Below are 15,930 nucleotides of genomic sequence, written 5' to 3' on the forward strand. Positions count from 1 at the left end.
TCAATTGTAATTTGTTGATCTATATGTCTACGTGTAAGAATGCATTGTCTTAGTTACTGAAACTTTTTAGTTTATTTTGAAACCAAGAAGGATGAGTCATCTAAATTTGTTCTTTTTAAGAGTGTTTTGACTATTCTAGGTGCTTTGCATTTCCATATGAATTTTAGGTATAGGTTGCCATTTTGCTAAAAATAAAAAAAAATAGCTGGGATTTAATAGGAATAGTGTTGAATCTGTACATCAATTTGGGTAGTATTATCCTGTTAACAGTGTTCATTCATTCAGTTCATGGACATGAACTCTTTCATTTATTTAGATCTTTTTAAGTTTCTTTCAATGATTTATACTTTTCAGTGTACCAATCTTACATATTTTTGTTAAATTTATTCTTCATATTTTAATCTTGTAGATGTTATTATAAGTAAAATTGCTTTCTTAGTTTGACTTTTGGATTTTTTTTATTGTTAGTAGATAGAAATGCAGTAAAGTTTGTATTAATCTTGTATCCTGTCACATTGCTAAATTTGTTTATTAGTTCTAATAATTATGGTATGTTCATTATGGTGTTCAGTATATAAGACCATGTCATCTGTGAATAGGGATAATTTACTTCTTCCTTTCCAATATGGATGCTTTCTAATTCTGTTTTTGCCTAATTTCCCTACCTGAAACTTCCATGTTATTGTTGAATATAGGTGGCAAGATAGGATACATCCTTGTTTGGTTCCTGATTTTAGGTGTAAATCATTTAATCTTTCACCATTAAGCTCGAGGCTAGTTATAGGTTATTTGTAGATGTTTTGTCAGGTTAAGATGGTTCCCTTTTATTCCCAGTCTAAGTGTTTTTTGTTGTTGTTGTTGTTGTTGTTGTTAATCATTAAAAGGTGTTGGATTTTTGTGAAATGATTTTGCTGTGTCTGTTGAGATGATTATGTTTTTTTTAATCCTTTATCCTATAAATATGGTATATTACATTGATTTTTGGATGGTAAATGACTCTCTCCTGTCTAGGAGAAATACCACTTGGTCATGGTGTATATCCCATTTTAATTGTTGTTGGGTTAAGTTTGTAATTTGTTGATGATTTTATGTCTATGTTCTTAAGGGATGTTGCCCTACTGTCCTTAAGGGATGTGGTTTTCTTGTGATGGATTTTCTACTCTTCGTATCACCATAGTAATGACTTCATATAATGAGCTGGGAAGTGTTCACTCCTCTTCTATATTTTGAAAGAAATTGTGATATTAATTCTCTAAATGAGAATTAATCAATTTCATTGATTTTACCATTGAAGCCATCTGGTGCTTGATTTTGTTGAATTTTTTAAAATTATTAGTTCAATATTTTTACTTTGTATAAATCTGTTTAGATTATCTATGTTTTCTGGGTTCAGTTTTGTTAGTTTGTGACTATCTAGCAATTTGGCCACTGCACCCAAGTTATCTAATCTGTTAACACACAATTGTTCATAGTGTTATTTTATAATCCTGTTTTAAAATTTCTCTAAGAACAGTAATAATTTTCCCTCTTCCATTCTCAATTTTAGTAATTGAGTCTTTTCTCTTTTTTCATGGCCCATTGAATTACATGTTTTCATTTCAGTTTTCAACCTTTTTACTTTTTTAAATGTTTGTTTATTTTGAGAGACAGAGAGTGCCTATGCACTTGTGTGAGGTGGGGAGGGGCAGAGAGAGAAAGAGAGGGAGAGAGAGAGAGAATCCCAAGCATGCTCCATGCTGTCAGTGCAGAGCCCCACTTGGGCTCAATCTCACAAACCGTGAGATCATTACCTGAGCCAAAATCAAAAGACAGATGCTTAACTGACTAAGCCAATCAGGTGCCCCAGTTTTGACCTTTTTAAATATATGATTTTTATTTCATTGATTCTTCTTACTTCTTTCTATTTTAATAATTTAAATTTTAATCTTTATTTTTATGCTGTAGATTTAACTTTTTGTTCATTTTCTAATTTTTGTGGTAGAAGGTTGATTAATGACTTTATATCTTTCTTCTTCTTTCAGTATAGATATTTACAATTATAAATTCCTCTGTAAGCACTGCTTTTGCTGCATCCCATAAAATTTGATATGTTGTAGTTTTATTTTCTTTCAAGTCAAAGTACTTTTTCAACTTCTCTTGTTATTTCTTCTTTGACCATTAGTTACTTAGGAGAATGTTTTTCATTCCATGTATTTGGGAATTCTCAAAGTTACTCCTGTTGATGTTTTACTTAATTTTATTGTGATCAGAACACATAATAAATATGTTAATATTTCAATTTTCCGAGGCTCCTTTTATGGTAGAGATTTTCCTAGGGGCTATAAGTTAAGATAATTTTATTGACTGTATTCAGATTATAATGCTTTTAACAGACCATCGGAAAAGGTGTGCTCTCTCTGTTGTTTGCAGTGCTACTGGTCTTTGGTATCACATCAATGAGCTGAGGAGGTGGGAGATAAGGAAATAGTTCCAAGTTAAATATCTCCAAACCTACTGTTTTGGTTTAGTGATTTTTATTGGATAGATGATTTTCAACTCATTCTGTGGCTTTGATTAATGGCCAGAGTTCTGATATGGTTGATTTTAGTTGTCTTGCCCATATATTTGTTCTTATAACAAGTTCACTGAGGTACTCCCTAATCTGTTCTGAAAGTCATTTTCTTAAGGTTGTCTTTGAATATTTTGAGAAAATTCTCTTTTTGAGGTTAAGAGAACAATAGGAAATTGGTGCTTAATTTTTTAGTAACAACTTCACTGATCACTAACTTATTTTATTTTCTTGGCTAACACAGGAAACTTAAAAATTTTTTTTTTCTCCTGTATACAGTATCTAGAGACCCTGTTTAAATAAATAAGGGTGGAAATTTTTATTTTGATTTTTGTTTGTTTTAATTTTTTTAATGTTTATTAATTTTTGAGAGAGAGAGAGAGAGAGCACGACTGGAGGAGGTGCAGAGAGGGGGCGGGGACAAGATCCAAAGCAGGCTCTGTGCCAGCAGCAGAAAGGCTGATGTTGTTCTTGAACTCACGAACAGTGAGATCATGACCTGAGCCAAAGTTAGGTGCTCAACCAACTGAGCCATCCAGGTGTCCATTGTTTGTTTTATTCTTATCTGTAATATCATCAATTTATCAGAGTTATAGTCTGCTTTGGTTCTAAGATTCTGAAAAGTTTCAGCAAAGTATTGGAGGTTTGCCTGTGGGGTAATTTCTGATTCTAGTTTTTTATTGCATATTAAATTTCCCACTTTTGACATAATATTAATAAAACTTGAGGAAAGAGCTAAGATTACATATATTTTAGGTTTTACTTCTGAATGTTGTCTATTTAAAAGTGTTAAAGAACTATTCCTAAAGTCCCAATGATTCAACCTTTGATTGCTTAGAGGACTAAATCGTAACAAAGCTATTTCACAGGAAAGATTTTGAAGACAGACTTCAAAATATCTTGTCCAACATCTACAGTTTTATCCAAACACTTCTTAATTCCTACTCAGTTTAGAGTCCTGTTAAGTCACCCTTGGAATATCCCCATTCTTCATTTTCCATCCAAGGTTTTGCAACTGAGATTTCCACTAACACAAATTAGTTGGTATATGTCTAGAAGCCCTGGATTATATATTCTTATAATTAATATATGTTCTTCTGCAGATTTCTTTCTATCTTTTCAAAATCTTTGATGATGGTTGTCAATTCAGTAAAACACTGAGTCTTACATGGTCCTTCTTTGTTTTGAGAGTTATTTTACTTTAAGAAATAATTGAGATTTGGGGCTTTGGCAGGCCTAGGGGAAAGGAGAGCGGTGCAGATAGAATTAGGTGCAGAAGGAAATGAAGAAGCAAAGAGTGAGGGAAGTTATTAGTTAGATAAAGCATTTAGATTCTAGTTATGATGTAGAGGATCTAAAAGAAAGATAGTTTTAAGTCTTTTCTTATATATATGTTTCAGAATTTTTCTCAGCTTGGCCAAGGAATAGATTTAGGAAGCAATTTTTGGATCTGAATTTTTTGGCGAATGAGTTTTATGCAAATAAAAATAGACAATATTTTTGGTAGGATGTCCCCCCTATCTTTTCATTTTGAACTCAAATATTCAAAGACTTACAGTTAAAACAAACAAATAAACAGAACAGTCTTTGATGTTGTTTACCAAAATTTGAGTGGTTTCATAAACATTTAAATGTTTTCTTTTTCCCAAATGGAAAAATACAGTTATTTACAATTTGAATATTCTATTAAAGTGTTTTCAGGAATAATAAATTCATGTTGATAAATACAAAGAAATAGTAAAGTTGTGTTAAAGTACACAGAGAGTTAACTGTGTGAGTGTAAATTGTTTCAGGTTTTGGTAGAAATGTCCAATAGACAGTTAAACATATAACTAGATGCAATTTCTTACCAATTATTTTTTTCATAAAAATTAAACAGAAGAGATGACTAGATATTTTATGAAAAGTATTGTAGACAGCTTTGTTTTGTTCTGTAACTATTATCAGATGTATAGTATATATAATTTTCAGATGCATACTATATTTATATAATTTTCAATTCAATAAATATGAGATATAAATGTTTATTATGATAAATGCTACTGTACTCATTCTGACCGTGCATGAGCCACTTATAAAATATATTGTTAACTTTCAGTGTTATTTTGCAAGGCAGTTGATTAAGCATAAAGTTAAGTGTGGTGTGAACAGGGTAATGGAGAGATAAAAGGTAAGGTCCTGTTGTATGATGGCATTGTAAACATGAGCTCTTTTGAAGATTGCCACTTTTTGTTGCTGACTGAACCTAATCGCATGGCTGATTGCATGAATTTCTAAAAGCTAGAGGCTACACATATCTGCATGAACTGTAGGAAACCATGCTCTATATATTTAGTTATCAAATGAAATACATTGATATTATAAAGGACTAAACATATTTTATACTTTCCAACACCATTCTAAGTGTCCATGTCTGTAAAATGTAGATAAATAATGTCCACATAAGAGGATCTTCGTATTTAAGTCACTTAGGGTAATATTCACCATTGTTAGTTTCTTAGCTTATACCTTTATCATTGTCCAAATGAAAGTGATTCTAAATTGACCCCAACTTACATTACTATTAAGTTCTTGGTTCTCATGGAACTTCTTAAGATGGAGAGTCAATTTCTCATGTCTTCACACGTTCATTGACTATACTTTACTCTTAGTTAATCTTGGATGTTAATGTATAGTTGACATTCATTCATCTAATTTGAGACTCTAAGAATATTTGATATAAACCTAAAGAAAGACCAAATTCAGTGATTTTCTTTAACAGTTATTGTTGGTCTCCAATCTCTGCCTGTGGGAAACTGTGCTGTGTCATGTAGTGTCCTTGTTCCATAGTCTTTTTTTTTAGTGGACCCTGGAAACAAAGTTGGGCTAGTTTAATTCTCTAGCATCAATTTGTATATGTTCTTCACTCAATATCTCTCTCTCTGCCTGTCGTTATTAGTAGTAGTTGTAGTGTTACCATCATCAGCAACATTTATTTATTTTATTTTTTTAATATGAAATTTATTGTCAAATGTGTTTCCATACAACACCCAGTGCTTATCCCAACAGCTGCCCTCCTCAATGCCCATCACCCACTTTCCCCTCCCTCCAACCCCCCCACCCATCAAACCTCAGTTTATTCTCCGTTTTTAAGAGTCTCTTATGGTTTGTCTCCCTCCCTCTCTAACTTTTTTTCTGCCTTCCCCTCCCCCATGGTCTTCTGTTAAGTTTCTCAGGATCCACGTAAGAGTTAAACATATGGTATCTGTATTTCTCTGTAGGACTTATTTCACTTAGCATAACATTTTTAAAACAGCTAGATTTATTTTTTTCATGTAGAAACACTTTATTTATTTGGTGTAAGTATAACTTTATTTTTATTTCTTTGTAGTGTTATATTAATTTCAGATATATAATATAGTAATTAAACAATGTCTTAAATTATGCATATGAGTGAAATAATATGGTATTTGTGTTTCTCTGACTGACTTATTTCACTTAGCATTATACATCCTAGCTCCATCCACATCATTGCAAATGGCAAGATTTCATTATTTTTAATGGCTGAATAATATTCCATTGTATATATAAATGTCTTCCAAAGAAGACATCCAGATAGCCAACAGACACATGAAAAGATGTTCATGACTTACCGTCAGGGAAATGAAAATCAAAACTACAGTGAAAAATCACCTTACACCTGATAGAATGGCTAAAATCAACAACACAAGAAACAGCAGGTGTTGGCAAGGAAATGTAGAATGGGGAAACCTCTTGCACTCTTGGTGGAAATCTAAACTGGTACAGCCACTCCGAAAAACGGTATGGAAATTCCTCAAGAAATTAAAAATAGAACTACCTTACAAACCAGCAATCACAGTACTGGGTAGAATACAAAAACATTAATTCAAAGGGATACATGCATCCCTGTGTTTATAGCAAGATATGGAAACAGCCCAAGTGTCCACTGGTTGATGAATGGATAAGAAGGATGTGCTATAAAACTGCTAGATTTAATGGCAACCTCCTCTGAAAATTTTACTTGTCCTTGCTTCAGGAACTGCTAGGTGCAAGTCTGACCTTCCTATCCAGAAACTTAGATATCTACTTACCAGTGTATTTTGAAAAACACTAAATAGCATCCTTTACCAAAAATATCTCAACTATTTTTCTTCAGCATCTAAAATTTTATTTACCAGAAGTAGTATGTGGTATAATGGAATGATCTGTGGACCTAATGCTAGAAAACCTTAGGTTATATTCATTTCCACATCAAACACTGTATCTGGGGCTAGTGGAAAGTCATCTGAGACATTTGCTTGCCTTAAAATTGGGACAATCTTGATAGTTTGATGTGTTGAGGTATAGACTGAGGAAGAGACCTTTCCAGAAAGTGGGGCACCTAGAAGGATGGTTTTCCAAGGGAGAACAAAGTGTATATCAAGAAGAACTGAGAACATGCATATAATTCTCCACAAACACACTATTAGCTTTGGGGTAAGACTGTTCTTTGCAATTTTCACTGTCCCATATTGCAGATTATTTACCTTTATCAGCTCCTACTCCACTAAATGCCAATAGTGACCCCCTTTCCATTTATATTGACAAACTAAAATACCTAGACCTGTCTCTTTGAGGAACATACTTCGCATGGTTAGAACCTCAGTTAGAGTAGTTGGAAGAGGGGCACCTGGGTAGCTCAGTCAGTTAAGCATCTGACTCTTGATTTTGGCTCAGGTCATGATCTCATGGTTTGTGAGATTGAGCCTTGTGTTGGGCTTGGGCTCTGTGCTAACAGCACGGAGCCGGCTTGAGATTCTCTCTCTCTCTCTCTCTCTCTCTCTCTCTCTCTCTCTCTCCCACCCCACCTCCCACTCTGTCTTTGACTCTTCCCTGCTCATGGCTCTCTCTCTCTCTTTCTCTCAAAATAAATAAATTTTTTAAAAAGAGTAGTTGAAAGATATATACCAAGAATAATAGATACCCTAAATAATGAAAGTAGATATGAGTGTTAGTGAATATTCTGTGAAAGAAAGTATCGTGGGAGGAAAACCACAAAGATTCCAAGACACAGTGAGACTAGAGGCAGCATTATTGTTTGCCTTCTCAACTACAGTATAGAAACTGCATGAGGGCAGGGATTTATTCACAGTAATGTATTCATATTTGTATCTCTAGGGAATATCAGAATGCCCCAAATGCAGTAGATGTTCAACTAAGAATATGTCCAATAAACAATTAATGGGTATAAATTATTGGTATGACTTAAATGAATTCTCCCATTTTTAAGAATTTTGTGTTTTTCTTTTTTTTCCAATATAATTTACTCTTACACACTTAAATTTAGTCTTGTTTTCTATTTGTCATTCTTGTCTTAGGTTTTGAAAAAAAACACGTATTTATCCACTCCACCTACTGATAGCCCTTTGTATCTCATCTTTGTGGACTACCTCTTCAAGTTTTGGTATATCCAGTTGCCTTGAGATACTTTCTGAGCTTCCAAGAAGTTGATTATGATATTTAGTTGATTATGATATTATCCTCTTCTTGACTACTGAGTCCTGAGCTTGGTAATTCAACTCCACTGAAATGGAAAGACTTTAGACATAAGTCACATTTTAAGATTTTTCACAATTTGTTTTAATTTGTATAAGTTGATTCACTGGAGCCTTTCCTAAATACATGAGGGAAGGGATGATATAGAAGGGGAAATTCAAAAGTCAACCAAGAGTCCAAGGTATAATTTAGTTGTCTTTTCAGCTAAAACTAGCTTCTAAAATAGATGAATATTTTTTTTTTCAGAGAGAATCAAAATAGTTGTTCAGTGTAGCAAGACAGCTGCTTACTTTTAAATTGAATACCATTCTGTGCTCAGTTTGGGGAGCAAAGACCTATAAAAGTGGTCTACCGGTTCCATTCCAGCACAGGTAAATGTGTCACATGGTTAAACAGAACTCTTACCCTTAAACAAAGCTATAAAGTGATAATCCAAGATTCTTGCTATTTTTAGTCATATATGTCATAGTACAAAGAATAGTTTCATGTTTAAAAATTAACACCAAATAATTCTACATTATCTGGATTTGTTGGCATAGCAATTGTTCTTTGTAAAAAGGTCTACTTATTTAGTATAATTTATATTTGTTAGCCTATCATACGGTCATTTTTTTTTATTCTTTCCATTTTTCTGTTTCATTTGCAGTCTTTTGTATAGTGACCACCAAAATATGTTTCTAACTTAATGTCATTTAAGTGTATTTTATATATTCTTTAACACAATCTATATTGTAGTAAATTTATATTCACTCTGCAGACTCTCTCTTTTCTAATTATAAGGTGAATTTAAAATGTTTTATTTTAGTTAATGTTTAACTTCTAAGCCTGTCTATCTTTATTTTTCTTCCCATATTTCAATTTATTCAGCTTGAGAAGACAATGTAGCAGGTTGTACAAAAAGCATTCTTGTTGAAAATTCCCAGTAATGATAAATGAGTAATCCAATTCCAATGAAATAAGTGAATCTATAAGAAGGGAATTGCTCTATATATTAGTTTACTGTTATCCACACTTCTACATCACCTTTTGGGTTGGTGAATTCGGAATTATGCATATGAATAACACCTTTCCCAGCTGTCAATTCATTATTGCTAACCCATAATATGGAGTAGTAATATTTATTGTCCATTACATTCATTTCTAAATGTAGAATCAGATTTACTCATTAGTTCTCTCATCAGACACAAAGTCCATTTCAAAATGAGTCATCTTACATGAAGGCATAACATATTGTCCTATAAACTCTGGATATCTTATTTTGAAGACCTATTGTTAAATGAACTGCAAATCATTTCTTGATTATACCTCTGATGCTTCTGATGGATGGTGTGAAGAGAGTTTTGTCTCAGTGGTTAGATATATTTCTGACATGCAGATAAGGTATATGAGCATGTTTTAGTTAATGCAATTGTTATGATGAGGCTGTTGGAAGAATTATAAAATCATAAAAGGCTGGAACTTTTGGGAAGCAGTAAATAAAAAAAAATCTAACAAAGAGCCTAAATAATAACTTAAAAAAAAACTTGTTTAGAAGTAGTTTTCCTGAGCAAACTATGCCAGAAATTATTTTAATGCTTTGCTAATGGAAATATTCACTCCCCGAACCTTATATTTTATATATTTGTCTAACACCTACCATATAACAATTCAAGTATGCAGTATAATTTATATTTATAGTCATCCTGATTTTCCTACAGTATATGAACGATGGGTTTCTGAAGAAAAAAAAAATAGTAGTCCCAGAACTTTAGATATGAATCTTACTTGGCTGAGAGGAATTAGAAACATTTAATTGCTTCAAGATGTGCAGGAACTCAGTTTCAGCAGCGGTGGAGGCAGGCCCTAATTTCTCTGTCTCATTTTGTCTGACTTTCTGTGTCTGTTTCTGCATGTTAGGAAGGTCAGCGGTTTCTCTTTCTCTTAACAATAATAGTGTTATGAGTGGTCTATAAGTAGACCACTGCACACCTTGGTAAAACATACCTCACCCATGCTGGAGGCTGAACCCTGTCCACAATAGGCAAAGAGAGTCTCTGCAGACAACTGGACTGAAAGAAAAAGAGGCCAAGTCTCAAAATCAGAGCATACGCGACACACACAGGCCTGGGGGAACAGCTGACACTGAACTGCAGGGCACTACAGGACCTCTTCATAACACTATTATTGTTAAGAGAAAGAGAAACAGCTGACTTTCCTAACACACAGAAACAGACACAGAAAGTCAGACAAAATGAGGAGACAGAGAAACATCTCCCAGATGAAAGTACAGGAACAAACCACATCATGGGACTAAAACAAAATTGTTAGAAATAATATGCTTGAGAGAAAAGTTAAAGTACTGATCCTAAAGAAACTCACTTGACCAGAGAAAAGAGTGGAGGACATCGGTAAAATCCTTAACACATAGATAAAAAAAAACAAAAAAACAAAAAAACAAAAAAAAAACCCACCAAAAACAAAAAGCAACCAATCAGACATCAAGACCACAATAAATGAAATTAAAAATATATATGATGGAATAAATAGCAGGCTAGATGAAGCAGGGGAATGAAATAATGACCCAGAAGACAAAATAATGGAAAGTAACCAAGTTGAGCAAAGGAAAGGAAAGAGAATCATGCAAATAGAGTAGTCTTAGGAAACTCAGAGACTCCATCAAGTGTAATAACATTTGCATTATAGGAATATCAGAAGAAGAAGAAAAAAAAAGGGGGCAGAAAAGTTATTTGAAGAAATAGTTGAAACTTCCATAATCTGGGGAAGGAAACAGAAGCAGGTACAAAGGCACAGAGATCTGGGAGGCACAGAAATCTCCCCATAAATTCGAACCAAGGAGGGCCACACCAAGATACATAATAAATAAATTAGCAAAAAGCAATGATAAGATTGAATAAGTTTTAAAAGATGTGAAGTTATGTTTCTTTCTTTGAAGGTACTTTACAATGTAATATGTAAAATAATATTACATTTTATCTTTAAATCAAGTATCTTTAAATGAAGTATTAGTTCATTTTTGCATCTGTTGGATATTTACTTTTTATTTGTAAGGTTCAGTGAGCCCAGTAAATATATACCTTTTAGTTTTGGTTTAACTCTCTTAGTACAATAAAGATTTTCCTCCAGTTCATTGCTCAGTTAATTGTTGAGGTAAATTCAGGAACTATTTCATGTGATTAAATTTATGACTTTTATTTGTCTTTGAAAGCTAACTAAGGGGAATGTTTTGAAGAGATTTGTGGAGATACAGCTAAACATCCCACAATATACTGTGGAAGCAGAAGCAAAGTTCAGTCTGTTAGAGACAGATAACCATATCATTATTACACCTGTTCTGTCTTCATGCCGAGTGTGAGTTTTTTGGGTCCTGATATACTTCTTGTCCAGGTCTGTGAATCCTTCGATGCCCAGTACCAGAGGAAAGCATGTTTTTGGCAGGAGAGCATGTTCCTATGTGTCATTCTTCCAAGATGAGTAAACACTTCTAGCTGGGAAATATAGCCTTACCTACTAAATAAGCACAGCCTCTTATCCATTAGCATCTACCTAGGTAAGACCTTCATTCTGTGGTGACACACGCCTGATGGAGAGCAGAAAGAAATGGAACAAAGACAAAGGAAAATTGGGGATTACTGGAAAGCATCATTATTTTAGTTTTTGAAGACAGTGTTATTTCAGGAATGGCTAAGACTAGATCATGAAAGCTCAACTTTCCTCGTTTACCAAATAGAGCTGTATTCCTTCATCATTTGAGGGTAGCAATCACAAATATTAACTCCAGAGTTACACTACCTTGTAAATTCTAGATTTAGTACTTTTAACTCTGTGATCTTAGGCAAGTTATTTACTTTCTCTGCCCCAGTTTCCTAATATGTAAACAAAGAAAATAATAATCCCTGTGCAATAGTCTTACTTGATTGATTAAATGGGTTATTACAGGTAGAACTCTCCAAACATTGTTATTATTCAATAAATATGAGTTATCATAGCGCATTGCTGTCCCTTGGAAGCTGGTAAACTTCCAAAGGAATAAAGCATGTTCTGTAAATCACCTTCTGTCAGTAAAATGACTACCACTGTTTGTAATCACTGTCACAATGAATCATAGCAAACTAAAGGAAAAATACTACAGAATATTTCAAAGTCTTATTTAAATGCTTTGCTAGAACAAAGACCATAGGGTAGCTGAAGGAAGGTTAAGATATAGTAAATGTATAATGTCTGTATATAACAAACTATAATCATATGACTCTTTCACATGATTGCATTTATTTTACACTTTTTTGTGTATTATGCATGAGCTTATTGAACACACAAAAAATGAGTCTAGGATATCCCTCTTATATTTCACTGATGAGCAATTATTTGTTCATTCATGAAGCATTTAGAGAAACTACCGAGTCAGACATCACACTGCTTAACTTTACTGGATCATCAAAGGAGAAAAAATAAAAGCCGTAGCCTTATAAAGGTGGCATTCATTCATAGGTTGATACATTCATATATACATAATGAGCATTTATACCACACCAGATACAAGTATAGCTACTGTATATCCAAATGGATCTGAATACACACCATGTGGTCCAGTAGACCAGTTGCCAATTCACAGCATTACATTAGCATATATGTCAGCAGAATTTAACAATCTGCTTATTCACCAAAAATGAAGTTGACCAGATAGAGGGACAATTACTCCAGGTTGAGATTTTAAACAAATTGACAGCATAGTCAAGAAGAGGCGCTGTAGGTGTGTGTGGGTGGCTCAGTCCATTGAGCATTTGACTTTGGCTCAGGTCATGGTCTCATGGTTCAGTTTGTGAGTTCCAGACCTGCACTGGGCTTGCTACTGTCAACGCAGAGCCTGCCTAGTATCTTGTGTCCCCCTATCTGTCTGCCCCTCCCCTCTGTCTCTCCTGAAGTAGAAATGAAATGATCCAAATATCACACTGCCATAAAATACTGCTATGGTGTTAAATATATATACAATAATGACCCTGAAATAGATGAAGACAAACTAATATGAAGAAATAGCAATATTATAATAAACATGGTATTTAAAACCTAGGCATTAAGCTTTCTTCGAATGAATAAGTTTAATGTAAAAAAAAAAGGACATATTTCACTTAGCATAACACTCTCCAGTTCCATCCATGTTGCTACAAAAGGCCATATTTCATTATTTCTCATTGCCAAGTAGTATTCCATTGTGTATATAAACTGCAATGTCCTTATCCATTCATCAGTTGACGGACATTTAGGCTCTTTCCATAATTTGGCAATTGTTGAAAGTGCTGCTATAAACATTGGGGTACAAGTCATACGGAGAAAGACAGATACCATATGTTTTCACTCTTATGTGGATCCTGAGAAACTTAAGAGAAGACCATGGGGGAGGGGAAGGAAGAAAAAAGTTAGAGAGGGAGAGAGCCAAACCATAAGAAACTCTTAAAAACTGAGAATAAACTGAGCATTAATGGGGGGTGGCAGGGAGGGGTGGGTGGGTGATGGGCATTGAGGAGGGCACCTGTTGGGATGAGCACTGGGTGTTGTATGGAAACCAATTTGACAATAAATTTCATATTAAAAAAAAAGGATAGTACCTATAGGTATATACATCATCTGTTTTTACGAAGGTTCTTTCCAAATCTTGTTGAAAAAAAATAGTATATTCTCATTAGATTACTCTCAAATTATTTTATGTCAAGTTCATGAAACTCAGTTATCAACTCTAGCAATGTCCTGGTTGCAAGAATATGCAAAGTATCATCTTAAATATTTTGGACTACATATATAAAAGTATATAAAAATTTTACCTACACACAAAATTTGAAATAAAAAAATAGTAATAAATTTAATGGTTGAGCTCTTTTCATTTACAATCCCTAATTTTATATTTATTTAGTTCTTTTAAAATTTGAGTATAACTGTGGCGCCTGGGTGGCTCAGATGATTGAGCGTCTGACTTCAGCTTATGTCTTGATCTCACTGTCTGGGAGTTCGAGCCCCGCGTTGGGCTCTGGGCCGACAGCTCAGAACCTGGAGTCTGCTTCGGATTCTGTGTCTCCCTGTCTCTCTGCCCCTCCCCTGCTCACATTCTGTCTGTCTGTCTGTCTCTCTCTCTCAAAATAACAAATAAACATTAAAAAAATTAAAATTTGAGTATAGTTGACATATAATGTTACATTAATTTCAGGGGTACAGCATAGTGATTCAACAATTCTTATATTTCACTGATGAGCAATTATTATTTGTGCTCATCAGTGCTCACTATGGTACTTACCATCTTTCACCATACAAAGTTATTACCATATTACTGACTATATTCCTGATGCTGTGTTTTTCATCCCTGTGACTTCTTTATTTTATAACCAGAAGTTTCTACCTCTTAATATATTTATTTAGTTTTTCTGTTATGATAAATACTGATTAAGCCAAGTACTTGTGAAACATTTTGAATCCTGTATTATCTTACGGGACATCTTTATCAATTTGTGTGTATGAGTGTTCAGCAGATACAGTTATCCTTAAACAACAAGAAAATGACACTTCAGGACTATCTGATTTTTTTAGCTAAACATAATGCCAATACCAATAGGTAAAGCAACACTGGTATAATGCCAATGTTTGCATTCTTTGTAATACTACTAGAGATCAATATTTGTTTGGTATTCTGTAAAACACCTGCATTTCTTTCATAGGATATGCTGATGAATGTCTGTTTTTCCACAGTGGAGAAGTGAGTGTTCAGTTATATTTTATAGAAAATTGATATGATTTCACTATCCTCAGGCAGACTTGTAATTCTTACTTTTTGATGGAGTATGCATATGATGGATTGCATATTTTGTATGAGGCAAATATCAATCACATTGATATGGAATTTTTTTAAAAGACATTAAAAAATTTTAATACACATTTACTTTCTTCATATATCATGCAGAATGTACTTAAAAGGTATTTGTCTTTGTAGATATATGTTCATAAGACAGAATTTGCAGTTGCATGCAACAGAAATTGATTCTGAGTAATTTAAGCATTAGGAGAATTTACTGATTGATTATTAGGTAGCCCATAAATTCACCAGCAAAATAAAAGGACAAGGCTTAGCAAATGAGGAAGGAAAAAGGGAATCTAGAGAATAAGGACTGCTGTCTAAATCATTTCACAGAAGCAATCTGTGAGGAACATTTTTCTTCCAGTGGACACAGATTGTTTCAGCTTGTACTACCACAACCACAACTACCAATGTCACCAACCATAAATTGACTTTGCTGCCATTTTTGCTATGGATGACCCTGAAAACTGATATGGCTTCCATTGATGTCATTATTGAATTTTTTGTCTCTGCTTATTTTAATCACTAGTCCAGATTAAAAGATCCACATAAACATGTCTGATTGGGAAAAATTTATACAGTGGGGAATTTCCCATATATAAGAATGGTACTAAATTGCTTGACAATAAAATAAGTAGAAACATCCAGTACATTCCATGCTACGGTATGCCACAACCGATATACACGATTTTTCCCCCAGAGGGTAATTCCAATAAAAAAAAAAAGCAGCAAAATGTATTCCTAAAAAAAAAAAATGCAATGATATCTTCTCAATTAAGCCTCACATAGCTAGTTTAAAATTAATTCCCTCTCCGGGGCGCCTGGGTGGCTCAGTCGGTTAAGCGTCCAACTTCGGCTCAGGTCATGATCTCACAGTCTGTGAGTTCGAGCCCCGCGTCGGGCTCTTTGTTGACACCTCAGAGCTTGGAGCCTGCTTCAGATTCTGTGTCTCCCTCTCTCTCTGCCCCTCTCCTGTTCATGCTCTTTCTCTGTCTCAAAAATAAATAAAATT

General features: G+C 33.9%; 1 pseudogene; it reads left to right on the top strand.

Annotated features, from left to right (window-relative positions):
- LOC122477799 overlaps positions 1–15,930 on the top strand; it is an 80,832-nt pseudogene that overhangs the window by 19,722 nt on the left and 45,180 nt on the right.

The sequence above is a fragment of the Prionailurus bengalensis genome, chromosome A1 (genome assembly GCF_016509475.1).
Source record: "Prionailurus bengalensis isolate Pbe53 chromosome A1, Fcat_Pben_1.1_paternal_pri, whole genome shotgun sequence".
Taxonomy (NCBI): Eukaryota; Metazoa; Chordata; class Mammalia; order Carnivora; family Felidae; genus Prionailurus; species Prionailurus bengalensis.